Here is a 14,179-nt window from a genome sequence, read left to right on the forward strand (position 1 = left end):
ACTTATTCCCTTTCTTTAAAAATAAGAACACGTTAGCATTCTCCAGTCGTACGCCACCACCGACGTTACCGATGCTACTAAATCTCGCTAACGGGCTCGCAATTTCACGCGCCAGTTTCCTTTACATCCTGGGTGGAGATTGTCCGTCCCTCCGATTTTGTCCCATTAAGCTGTTCAATTTGGCCTCTACCTCAGATGCGGTAATTTTCCACCTCCATGATCCCATCCGTTTGTCATCCCTCATCGTCCTAAACTCCTCACTAGTCTTATTAAAAGACTGAGGCAAAGTACTTATTTAGATTTGTGGCCATGCCTTGGTTATCCTTAACTCCATTCCATCCTCAGTGTATAGCGGCCCCACTTCCTTCTTTTCTTTGTTTCTCTTATTTATGTGGCTGTAACTGTTCTATTGGTTTATTTTTTTTTCCCATTATGCCAAGCGTCCAGTTCTACGCAGCTTTTAGCCTTCCTCACTTATCCCTACACGTTCTGACCTCACTAGGTAGCTCCCTTGCTAATCCCGCCTTTCTCCACTCCCTGTAAGCTTTCTGCTTTTCCTAATCCCCTCTCTGAGTTTGCTTGCTTCATCCAGCTTGCCTCAACTCTCTGCCCTGCGTTTTTTTCCCTTTTTGGATGCAGGCTTCGACCAGTTTCCGCGCTGCACTGTAAGTATTTCAGGCTCCTCACATTTAAATCACACATTCCTCGCCATCTTTCCCTAACTAATTCTTAACTCTTTAAAATATCCCTCGAGAGTCGGAACCTTCCTCTCGTTTGTTTATCCTTCCTCTAATTGAATTGCAATCAGCTCATGATCACTCGAACCAAGGTTGTCCCCTACCCACCATTCTCTACCAGCGTTCCTCACTACTCACCAAAACAAATCTAAAATGGCATCCCCTCTCGTAGGTACTTCAAGCTACTTGATGAAGAAATCCATCCGCTTCACATCCAGAAAAATCTGACCCCTATTTTCTGCAAACTCGTCCTCCAGTCTATATCCAGGAGTTGAAATTCTCCCATAATCACAACATTTCCCCTTAGTGTTACTTCATTAAAGGACATTAAAAGAGTTCTCTCTATCATATCCAAAATTCAGATCCCGGCCGCGTTCTGTAGCACACCCAAGCACTTCTCAGGCGGAAGCTCTAGTAGCTTTTTTTTACCAGCTGTATTTTTACCCAGACAGAACTCCGTCTTTAACCATTCCATCACTTTATTTTCATTACAGTTCACCTCACATTCATGATTGTAACAAGCCTACTCCACCACCTTTCCTTTTCTTCCTTCTTTTTCTAAACAGCGCACATAGCCTCAATACCCGTACTCCAGTCATGAGGTACTATCCACCATGTGTCCGTTATCCCTATAATATCCCTTTCACTCCTTGGCACAGTACTCCAGTCCTCCATCCTTGTTCCCTAGCTCTCGCATATATGTACAGACATTTATTTTTGACGTTTCTCAGTTGCATCTTTCCCCCGCGTGCACAACTTTCTACCAACCAAGCAATCACCCCTTAGGGCAGTTTCAAACTCCCTTTTCCTCCTTGGTCAATTCTTCGTCCACAAGGGTATCCCTGAATGTCCTCTCACTTTGTTTACTTCCCTCTCCAGTAATTCAGCTGGAGATCTCCTGAACATCTCCCAACCATCTCCCCAACTTCCTTAGTTAACTCTCTTAATGAGGTCGCGAGCCTCCATCCGAGTAGGTTCTATTTCCCTCCTTGCTTAGATGAAGTCCATTCCCGAGGAACAGTTCTGTCCGGTAAACGCTTCCCAATGACCGTACATCCCAAAGCCCTCCTTATAGCACCACTGCCTGTAGCCACCACTATCCACCTGCCTTTCTCATGAACCCTGAATTCACCCCAAAGGGTTAAAGAAGCAGAGGAAAAGAAAGTTTGGATCAAGTCTCTTCTCAAAATAGTTAGCCATCGAATTCTGCTGCTCCAGTCTGGAACCCTCGCCCTGGGCAGCACATGGCTCTGTCTGATTCTATACACTGGACCAAGCTGGGACTTGGTCACTGCTCATGGCGACTGTTTAATTCACCTTTCAGCAAAGGAGGCTAAAAATGGCACAAGAGGGGAAATAGTGTGTATGGGAATGTGCTTGCCTGTGAGAACTAAAAACAGTCCCAATCACTGTGCCTGCTAAAGAGTGTGGTAGAAATCTCCCTGCTATGGGAATTACTAGAGATGAGCATGGGTTCTAGCACATGCATTTCCAGCAGTTGGGTCTGAGTCTGCTCTCACTCATGCAGAGTTTGCACCAGTCTAACTCCATGGGCTTTAGCAGTCACTCCTGATTTACACCAGCGTGAGAATGCAAGCTGGCACTCCGTGTTCATATTCTGTTAATGCCTCAGGGGCGCTTTTATGCGCCTGAAAGAAAGGGAGATCGGATTTCAGTTCTTGGACAGTGGAAATACCATGAGAAGAACAGCTTTTGTGTTTCGGAGCCCCATAAATGGCTTCCCAAGGCACAAAAAAACCAAACCAAACCAAGCCAAGAAAACCCTCTGAAAAATGTATCTCAAGATAAAGACAGAAAAGTCAAGCACGCTGGTTTCATTTGGTTTAACATGGCTACCCCTGTTTCCTGAGGAAGATGAACGCCCAACAATAATAATAATTACAAGATTTTGTACAATACTAAGATGTCAAACAACAGCCCTCTGAACCTCAGAGGAAAATACCTTAGTTACCCAGCAAATTGAGTTAGCCACCCAAAAGGTGTCATGTGGTGTGAAAGTCTATATCATCATACGTATAAAACTAAGGGAGTATAACAGAATGTTAAATATATAAGTAGGTTATGGCAGTCATGTTTAATTTTGCTATCTCAAATAAATGTGATGGAAGGGATGTTGTGATGGTAGCTTCCAAGTAGGGGATCGTATGCTTCTCTATAGGATAATGTCTGGGAATGTAGAGAACTCCACTTTCAGGAAGTGCGTGATAAGAGAGGATGTGTGGAAGATATGATTGCCACCTGCCTAGGTGTTCCCAGGATTCTCCCTTTTTTGAATAGCTGTCCTGGGAGATCCATGAAGGTACACAGAACCTCAGTACACAGTGCCAGTTTTCCATTCTTATGGATCGTCCTGGATGTCCCAGCTTTTTGTACCTCAAAATTGGCAACCCTAGTAGAGGAAGGCCTAAAACCTAAATGTTGCACAGTCTTGGCTCTTTTGTTTTATGCTTTAACACTGAACAGAAGTATCAAGTTGGTACAAACTAACTGTCGTGTTTTTATTACGAAAATGAAAATATAACTCTGAAATGTTGCAATATAAATTGTGCTGCCTGATGCCATGAGATCTGTGCACTAAATGAAAAAGGAGGGAAAGAAAGAGAGAGAGCAAGCGTTGAGTTCTGTTCTATCCTCTGTCTTTGACTCATGGCATGACTAGGGACACTCAGTTTGCTCATCTGTAAATGGAGCTTATCCCACTTTGGGAAGGTGCCTGGAGATCCCCAGGTGAGACATGCTGTAGAACAGCAAAGCTTTAGTGTCAAATCACTAATTTCCAAAGGAATGCCCTGGCCCGCTAACATCCTGCACCAACATTTCTTAATTGTTTTATAACTAGATTGTTACACAAGTTACTTCCATAATGCAAATATCCAGGATTGTCCAACAACCCACCCCTCCCCACAATAAAACCAGACAAAAACCCCTTTCATATAGTAAGGGATCATAAGACTCAGGGTGTATCTTCACAGCAAACAAATGTGTTCTGCATTTGGGTTTGTTAACGGCTTAAAATAGCAATGAAGACAGGGCAACTCGGCTTTAACTCAGGTTATCAGCTCAACTTTAAGCTTATAAGGGAGTGGGAATAAACTCAAGCTGAGTTAACTGGAGTTAAAAGCTGACTTGCCATGTCTTCCCTGTTGTTTTAGCCCAAATTAGATAACCTGAGTTAAGAACCTTTTATTTGCGGCATAGATGTATCCCAAGGGTGAGATATTCAGAACTGCTCAATGGTCCCTAACTGTATGCCCATTGAGGTTAATGGGGAGCTTTAGAAAATCCCACTCTCAGCATAAGGGATCTTTTTTCCCTCATATAAAAGTGCTGACATTTGGAGCTATGCTGTGGCTGGAAGCTTCAGCCTGCACTGCTTAGGGGTACAGAAGGGCTGTGCTGCAGTGAAAGCCCGTTTGAGGAGTTCTAGCTGCTCCAACCAGAATTTGGTTTGGGTAGAGTGAGCTAGGTAGGAAGTACACACTGGCCAGGATACTCACCACGCAAATATGCTCTTATTTGGTCCCATGACCATAGAGTCAGAGCACCTGCCTTATGTTTAATTATAGAAATAACTACAGCTGGTTGTAAAATGAAAACAATATGCCAGAGGTTAGGTAGGAAGGCACTTAGTGCTCTTGTTATGTAAGAATTTGTTCTTCCTCTTTCGATCAGGGGCCAGTTTCTTTGTTTTCGTTCTGATTCCTGGATTGTGTCACGACAGCCCTCATAGTGCTTGAGCATTGAGCCTTTTCTTTTTATCTGGTTTAACATCATTAAGCAGCATGATAGGAATCATTGGCACTTGGGCTGTTTCCTATGCTAGTGGCAGGCGATCACATGAGGCGATATGGCTGCTGCCAGATTTCCTGTGCACGTTTCCCTCTCGGTGACGCGCAAGAGCCATCCAGATCTCATGGTGTCGTGCATGAGCTGGGAAATCTACCAGGCAGGCAGATAGTTCAGGACTTCATCAGTGTCCTGCATCTCAGTCTCAGCCCACTATGGCACCATGATCCATCCCATCCTTCCTGGAGCCAAGGCAGAATGAGGAAGAATTAACAGGGTAGCAGGATGGAAGGCATGCCTACAATTAAAAAGCAGCCTACAAATTAAAATATTTCCCATCCAGTCATCATTTGATACCACAATGTCACTGCCACCTGTCTGCAGGTTTCTATCCCAACAGCATAAACTACCTGCCAATCGTCTCTATTTGGAGGGGACTGAATTTGAAGCCAAATATTTATCCTGTTCCCTACTCTGTCCTCTTCTAGTCCAAATATATTTCAGAAAGAGTGTCTGTTTGTCATTGTTTCCCTGTCTGGCTTTCAAATGCTAGAAAGGCTGTCTATGCCCCAGGGCTCCCTTGTGGGTGTGACACACCATGGGCTGTATGAAAGGTAACCTAGAAACAACACACTCCCTATTTTGGTCTGCCAGACATAAATAGCACACCCGAAACCTAACCTTTTAGCCTGGGAGATGTGGTTAGTTGCCGGTGGCCATTTGTGGAGGGTTCAAATTTTAAAAGGTGCCTACAGCATGGGTAATGTGCTTGCTATCAATCCGGTCTCAAATTTGGGAATACTTGGCGGTACAGCGTAACCAAACTGCCATCTTCTGTTTCAGAATCTCAGCTCCCATTTTAAAAATGTTTTTATCGCTTTGTTGTGAAGTTGTGAAGAAACCCTTTGAAACATGGCATGAGGGTAAATGATGTAGCAACATCTGATTGAGTCTGCAGAGAGTCCAGAACAAAAGCTAAGAGAAGTGTGACTTGCCCAATTCGTCTCAGTGAGGTGTTAACTCAGAAGCTTTGCAAGGATAATTTAAATATCAGCATTGTTACCTATTTCATTAATGATGAAAGCATAGAAGAAAAGAGAAGGACAATTGTGTCATGAAGAGCTGCACAATTTATTCTGAGTGGCATCTAATTTTGGCAGCTAAGTGGGCTGAGTTCCCAAGAGCACCACTACTTTTTTGCAATTTGACCCATACTTTACATCTCACTCAACTAATCAAATCAAATAAATGTTTTAAGCATCATGTCTCAGTGGTAGCTGGCTATCTTAACTTTGCTTCAGCTTCCGTATCAGCTCTTACATGTTATTGAGCTGTTGGCCCCCTTCTCTGCTCTGCCAGCACTGCCAGCTTTCATTGCCCATTAGTGCAAAGGCATTTGAGGGGATGATGAATTTTCTCCCACATCATCCCTTGCGTAAGAGAGGGTCTCTGTCTAAAATTCCATAAAGCCACTACCTTTTCTTCCTTCAAGTCCCTTTTCAAAACTCAAATCAGGTACACTGGTGGAGCTGTTCACTATCCCCAGCTCTGTCGTTTCCATGTTCCCCCTCCTTCATCCCACTGAATTGCTTTTGTCCATGTGTTGTATCACTGTATGTTTGGATTGTAAACTCTTCGAGGCAGGGACTGTCTTTTTAATTTCACATGTGCACAGCTCCTAACACACTGAGGTCCCAATCCCTTCCTGTAGGGGTGCTACCACAGTTCAAATCAATAATCATGCTTCAGTCACTCTGCCCATACTGCATACCAGATCCCTACCATTCAAAAGCTTGGTACTGCATTCTTAATGTGTTGAGTCATCCAGGCATTTCTCCCCCACTCTTTTAATGCACACTATCAAGTTGTAGTCAAGAGGCCCACTGCATTGTATGCAATGCACTGTGTGAGAAGGGCGGGTTAAATTTAAGCAAGTTATGTTATGTTTAATGCCTCTAGGCTCTTGCTGGGGCTCCTACCATTCATCTCTTATAGGCTGCCAACCATGCATATTTATGATCTCAATTATAGTTGAAACAAAACCCGTGCTGCTGGGAAAATAAGTTAATTTTAATTTAAATTGCCCACTTTATATACTTCATGCACCTCTGTGTGGCTGAACAGCTGGTGTTTACCAGTCTCCTCATTACCTTCCCATGTCAATTCAGGGAGATGCTGATCGAAGGCTATCATGCCCCCCTTAGATAATGCTCACTGGGATTCTTCCCAAGAGCCAGTCTGCCCTTTAGATCTACCCAAAAGTTCAGCCAACCAAGAAAGAAACCAAAGCACAGTGTTAATGAAAATGGAGAACTAAAGATACACTCACAGGCTGTCTCCAGCTGTGAAACACGGGGGTCTGTGTCTGAGTCTCTTTGGGCAGAGTATAATGCTACAGTAGACCTCAGTTACAAACACCTTTGGAATGGAGGTTGTTCATAATTCTGAAATGTTCAGCACTGTGAACAAAACATTACGGGTGTTCTTTCAAACGTCTACACTGAACATTGACTTAATACTTAATTGAAACTTTACTCTGCAGAAGAAAAATGCTGCTTTTTAACTAGCTTAATTTAAATGAAACAACCACAGAAATAGTTTCCTTGCCCTTGTCAAGTCTTTTTTTTTTAGCTTCTACCTTCATTTATTTTAGTAGTTTACGTTTAACACAGCACTGTACTGTATTTGCTTTTTCTTTTCTTTTCTTTTCTCTTCTTTTTTTTGGCCCTGCTGCTTCCTGACTGCGTACTTCCAGTTCCAAATGAGATGTGTGGTTGACCAGTCAGTTCATAACTCTGAGGTTCTACTGTACAATTCAAAGGTGTCAGTTGTACTAGAAAAACTCTTGTCCTCTGGGCTCAGGAGGCATAGGTTCCAGCATGCACTTTCTCAGTTTATTTCCATCCTATAAGCCAGGGGTCGGCAACCTTTCAGAAGTGATGTGCCGAGTCTTCACTTATTCACTTTAACTTAAGGTTTTGCATGTCAGTAATACATTTTAATGTTTTTTAGAAGGTCTCTCTCTCTCTAAGTCTATATTATATAACTAAACTATTGTTGTATGTAAAATAAACAAAGTTTTCAAAATGTTTAAGAAGCCTTAATTTAAAATTAAATTAAAATGTTGATATTACGCTTCTGGCCCACTCAGCCCGCTGCCAGCCTGGAGTTCTGTTCACCTAGTTCAGCAGTGGGCTGAGCATGGCCTGCGGGACCCCGGCTGGCAAGGGGCCGGCAGCTGGGACCCCAGACCGGCAGTGAGCTGAGCGGGGCTGGCGGCTGGAACCCCAGACCGGGGATGCAGGTGGGAATTTTTTGTTGGGGGGTGGGGGTGCAGGAGCTCCCGTTTTCGGTGTCGGGGGGGTGGTGGGATTGTGGGGGGGTGCTCCTCCCCAGAGCAGTGAGCATGCTGCAGCTCCACTTCCACTCCCCCTGGGAAGGGTGATCAGCTAATCGGCAAAGGCGCAGGAAGGCAGCACGCTGGGGGAAGAAGTGGGGGAGGGGGAAGCTTGGCTGCCAGCAGGACCAAGCTTCTGCCTCCTGCCCCCTGCAGGAGGGAGTGGTGGGCAGGGGGGCTGAGTGGGGCCGGGACCCTGGCAGGCAGCAGGTAGCATGCCATTAAAAATCGGCACGCGTGCCGCAGGTTGCCGACCCGTGCTATAAGCCCTTCTGTGGCCTCAGAATCCCTTGTGTTCCAAGAGGCCCCAGAATTTTTACATAGTCATACCTCTTCTTAAAGGGCTGGAATTGCTTTGATTTTGGGATGGTGGTTTCGAGTGGTAGAGGGCGGAGTCTACAGTTTTCTCCCAGGAGTGAGGCTGCATGGGTGAGAAGAGCCTCAAACTGTACAGTATGTATATCACCTTGTTCCACGAACCAGATTCCAGGCTGTGTGATGCTCTATGTTAGAGATTAACAGATCCAGCACCCAGACTCAACCAGATACTTCCTTCATCCAGGTTTCCATGCTCCTGACCACTGTGCTGAATGGACTGAGAGCGGTTCATTAGAAAGCAGATTTTCTAGTTCAAAACCACATAGTATTTACACCAAGATGAATACATATCTATCTATGAGCCAGAGGTTCATGGGGATCCCACCCAAGCACCGAAGCTGCAGGGCAGTTGCTAGTTGCTGTGCAGTGTTAGAGGTATCATCCTTCATGTGATCTGTAAACCTCAGCTCAGCCTATCTCCAAGGAGCTGTGCGGGTGGAAAGCAAAGACCTCAAGGTGCATTTCAAGAGGTGTTTAATAATAGCTTCATTGTCCTGGCCAGCATTCCTTGCTTGGTGGCCTGTTCCAACACTTCATGAGGTCAATGGAAGAGCACTAGACAGGATCCTGGCAGGGGCTTAGATGTCTCAGCTTGTTAGTGAGCTAGTGGTAAGAGCAAAATGTCTCCTGTATTTGTCCATAGAGCCCGACTGCTTTATGAAAGAGATGGTCCCAACTCTAGCCCTAGCTCTGCACATCATGGCCTCTCATTTCTATAATGGGCTAAACCAAAACCTCCCATCTGAACACCCCCACGTGTGTGAAATCTGGATTCTGTTCTAGATGCACGTGGGCCCTGTCTCTGTTTTCTAGATACTGAATGTCTGGAATGTGGAAGGCTGCAGTGAAACCAACTTTCTGCAAGGATTCCAGAGGGTCTTAAAGGATTCCAGAAAGTGTCTTAAAGACTGATCCTCGTTTCCTGAGTCGTGGAGTGGTGCAGTGACTTGCCCATGGTAAATGGTCAAGTGGGAAGTAGAATGCAGCCCTCTTGATGTCCTGTCCTATGCCCTCTCCAGTAGAGCACACTGGGTCATTGTGCTGATGACTGTGTGCAGGGCAGTGAGCTGAAGGAATGCACAAGGATGTTTGCTTGTGTATACCTTGCATTGCAGGCAGTTTGATGTTGGAGCGAATGCAAGTTTTTCTTATGATAACAGGAGACAGCCTTGCTCATAGGTCTTCTGGTGATGTGGTGTATTGAGAGGCTATTCTGGTATGTATTGGTCACTCACTGGCCTGTTCCGGCTGATCAAGTCTCAACAGAGTGCATAGTTTACTGTCTGTGGTTTTCGTCTTGTGTTCACAGTGCTGACCCACTGCTATGTTATATGAACAAGGATTTATCTTTTCACCACACCTAGCTTGCTTCCAAAGGAGACAATATGATCCTGACAGGCTCTTTGGGCTGTCTAGGAGGGTTTTAGCTTGTCAGTCATCGTCTTTGCATGTCTCTTTCTTCCTTTTTGTCTGTTACTCCTTCCACCACTGCTGGTGGTAGTAATGCTGGTACCATCTTGACATCAGGTGTGGTACCAGACTGCTATTGGCGCCTTTGGTAAGAGTGTTTCTCCATTCAAGAATGGCTTGCCATATATTTTCTTTGCTTTTTACAGCTCTCTTTAACGGAGACTTAGCAACTTTAACTGCCAGTCAGCTTTGCCATTTGACTGGCTGTGGTATGATGATGATGTAGTGTGACTGGATTCCCATTCCCAAGGAAATTGCACAAAATCACTGCAGATAAACTGGGATCACTTGTCTGAAACTACATCGTATGGGATACCATGCCTACTGAAATGCTTCCTAGCTTTGTCTATGATAGTTGCTGTGGTAGTATCTGACAGCTCATCTAGCTCCTATAAACCTGAATAATTATGTACAATGACATAGTTTGGGTGGTAAAAAGGTCAGTTCTCTCTGTACTCCAAGGTCTGTTGCGGATGCTGTGGCTTTCCAGATTTTCTTTTCCAGAATGGCTATTATATATTCTTGAGAAAGTTTCTGTTCTCAGTGATCACAGCTTGTATATATGATGCTATCTTGGATGCTCATCTCATCTCATTAGTTCTAGTATTCTTGAGAGGCAGGTAGACTTCTCCCCTGGTCCTGACAGAATGACCAACATGAGCACTTGTAAATCTTTGATTGCATAGCTAGTCCTCAGACTCTTTCCAACCTCTATTTTGAAACTGGCACAGAATTGACCTGGTTGATGCATTCTATGTTCTTCCTGTGTTTCAATCAGGTTGAGGATCTCGCATTCTTCTTCAGGTGCCATATTTTCCTGCTGCAATGCTGCTTTCAATAAGAAGTACATCTCAGTCCCTTTCCTGTAATGTACATCTCAATTCTAGCATTGGAGTTTCAGTAGCATGCACTAAAGGCATTTTGGGGCCATGAGCACTGGCTTTTTAACTCAAATGGATTCCCATCCTTGAACATACTTGTCCAACTTTTCACATGTTGACATTATTCCAATAGACCCCTTTTCAGTGTGGGTATATTTTTGGTCTGTTGTTGATAGTGACTTGGTTACAAAGGCTTCTGGCTGTCTCTTTTGCAGGAGTGATGACGAAAGCCCTGTTTTCCTGGTATCACATTGGATGGTTGCCTCTTCTTTCACATGGTTATATTTCAGGATGGGATAGTTAGTTACCAACTTTTTGATACAAAGGCTGCACCATTTTGAAGTAGCCATGTCCATGCTGCATCTTTGGCCCGTAGCCTCCACAGGGATTAGCACACATTTGCAGGCAATCACAATTTCATTTTATTATTCAATTTTAGGTTGACCTCCCTGTCTTTTTCTAAGAAGACAAATGTTGTCTCCTATGCAAGTTACTCAGCACCAGCTGTTCTGGTTCTCTGACTCTGCCTGAGCAGCTCTGTTCCACCCTCAGTGTCCTTTGTTGATATCCAGTGTTCAAAACGGATAATAAAATTATTTAAAAAAACCCACTCGCCTTTCTCCTCCCTGCCGCTAGAGCCTGGGTCATTCAGAGGGGCCCTGCTATCGCCTTTATGGCAATGAGGTATGAGTCATCTAGATGGGGGGTGTCTGTTTGCCATTGTCTCCATTCCCCATAGGCCCCTGTGGTCAGACAGACAAAGAGAAAGGTGCCATTTCTGAGGTCCCAGTTCCTGACAGCAGCCCCCCAGTGCATGCGTGAGAATCTCGGGAATGATTAGCAGCTCGTTAGTATTTCCTGACACACAGGCTAGCATCTGTCATATTGGGTGGCCATACAGACACGGCTCTGGCTCTTGCAAGCATCCTGAAATGCTTCCTCTGCCAAACCGCAGCTGCCGTTTCTGTGTGATTGGGGGAAACGAGCCCTTTCCTTCCCCGCCTTCGACAGGGGCGAGGGGCCTTGGATGGTATGAAAATAAATGTGAACCATGGTCAGAACAAAAGCGAGTCCCAGAGCCAGATACTATTGTAAACAGTGTCTTTCCTTCCCCTCCCCCAGGCCCTGAACATTCCTGATGGTTCCCCTCCTGCCCCTGACAGCAAGGCTGCTGTCTCAGGGTTTGGCTTAGCATGACAACTTGGTTGTTTTTGGTGCACTTTTCAGAGAAACACGTGCCCTGGACCAGAGAGATGTGCAAATCCTCCCTAGTAATTATGCAAGCACCTCTAAGGAAGTGGAGGAGGGTGGGGCTGGGGAAGACGGTGGGGGAAGGAGTATCAGAGGGATGGTAGAAGAAATGGCTACTTGTTTTACTTCTAATGTTCTGGTAGTTCAGAGCAAGGGTGGTGGTTCTTGATTTCAATTCACTTGCTTCCATCCAAATCAGCAAGGAAAGGGAATTTACCCCAGCTCCCTCTCTTCCTTGGAAAGTCAGTACATGTGTGTCCACATCAATGGGATGATGACCTTCCCAGGTGGACGTGAGCTCCCCTCGAGACATAACAGAGGAGGTTTTGGTTAGTTTGCAATGGAAATGGAGCAGATCTCTCTCTCCTTCTCCTTCCTTCACTTTCTAAGCAGCAGGAGTTTAGGGCAGGAGGAAATAGCCTCGAGTGAACAAGATGGAGGTGCTGGTGTAAAAATCAAGTAAAGGCATGTTACCCTGAGTTCCCTTGAGTGGAGGGAGCTAGGGTGTAGAAATAGAGACTAGACGTGTGCCCCATCATTTCCACAAGCTCAGGAGCGTATTAGACCCTAGCGCAGAGGGAGAACACCCTTAATTGGCACTAGTTGAAGTTCTTTTATCATTTCTATTGACTAGCCACTGGGGCGATATTTTTCTCTCTCTCTCTCTCAGTCTCACACACATACAATTACACAGCAATCAGTGTGGGCACACAAACAGTTGGACAAAAGACAACATGGGTCTCGGTCACTATTGATTACCTGCAGCCCTGTGGTGGCTTCTCCACTCTGGGCTAACTCCATGGAGGCCAGTGTTCCCACCTCAGAGGAAGGTGAAGGCTCAATGACCAAGACCAAGCTCAATGCCCAAGAAAACACACTGAGTGACTGCAACCAGGTCCACTTACATTCTCTGTAAAAGGGGAAGCATAATGCCAATCCACCTGTGAGCATCTCAGGCACAAGTTGCTCAGAGCCAATAACTCCTTGATGGCTACAGCACTGGAGCTGAGACTCAGGACAGTCCCTCACAACGGAAAAGGTTAATCTCTTGTTTTAACAATTTTTTGACTGGGCATGTCAGCTCTTCCTGACCTTGCCAAGACACCCATGCTCCAGGGTTCTCCTGGGACAGAGAACCAAATTAATTTAAAAGATGACAGCTTTTAACTGAACAGGTGTGGAAGGAGCAGGTCCCGAAGGAAAAGGCTGAAGGTATCTGGAGTGGAGAAATCTTCACAGAGGACAGCTGGAAGGCTTGATTGGAGCCCTTCTCTGGAGTGAATGAGACAGTGAGGGGTCCCATGTGTGACAGAGGTGGCAATTTCCTGCGATACCTCTGGGAGATCTCAGTGACTTAAGTTTAAATAACTTGGGACTCAATTGTATTATGAATACAAAATTTATGTATCATGGTGGGATTGTGTATAACTTCTCTCGAGGGGAGTCATGGCCAATGTAAACCCTGGGAAATGTTGGGAACTTCAAATGACTATTTTAAATAATGTGTCAGATTAGAAAACACTTTTTGGATGAACAAAGTTAAGTGGATTTTGTAGGAAACATCTGGAGGGGAGGGGAATGCAAATTCCCACCTCCAGACCCAATCTTTTGAAGTTGCGCCCTGAGAAGAGACCCAGTTGATGAGCTGTTTACCAGTTCACAGTCTCTGCAGCTCAAAGATCTACACTGCACAAGGGAAAGGCTAACCTATGCATTTGTGTTCTTGTTCTAAGCAAAAGGTGCTGTGAACCTGTAACCACAGAAAATGCTCGAGTAGGGTTTGAAGAACTGACTCCTACCAAAGCTCTTTAGCTGGTAAACTTAATAGTATATGTGTAGGTTCCTTTATTTTTTAAATATGTTTTTTTTTGTAATGCCTTCACCTTAAGAATAAATGTGCTTGCTTCGGAAAAGCTGTGTGGCACCTTATAACTGGCGCAATTACGCGGCTTACAGCCTCTGAGGAGAAAAGTATAGCAGGCTTGGTTAAGCAGTCTGACTTGTGGAGGAATTCATGGTACAGGCAGAGAACTGAGCATCCAGGAAATATCTGATTGGAAGGGAGAAAGATATGGGTCTTTCTCTGCCCAAGACAGATGACAACTGAGGAGCCTGGAGTCTAAAAGTGAGTGCCCACAGTGGACCACAGAGGGGGAATACAGGTGCAGTAGCCCTTAACTGTAACAATCTGGTCCTTAAATTGCCTTGTATATGTTCCTGTATTCAGAATGAGAGATGTGCACGCAGACATATGTCCC

The sequence above is a fragment of the Chelonoidis abingdonii genome, chromosome 7, assembly GCF_003597395.2.
Source record: "Chelonoidis abingdonii isolate Lonesome George chromosome 7, CheloAbing_2.0, whole genome shotgun sequence".
In the NCBI taxonomy this organism is placed as follows: domain Eukaryota; kingdom Metazoa; phylum Chordata; order Testudines; family Testudinidae; genus Chelonoidis; species Chelonoidis abingdonii.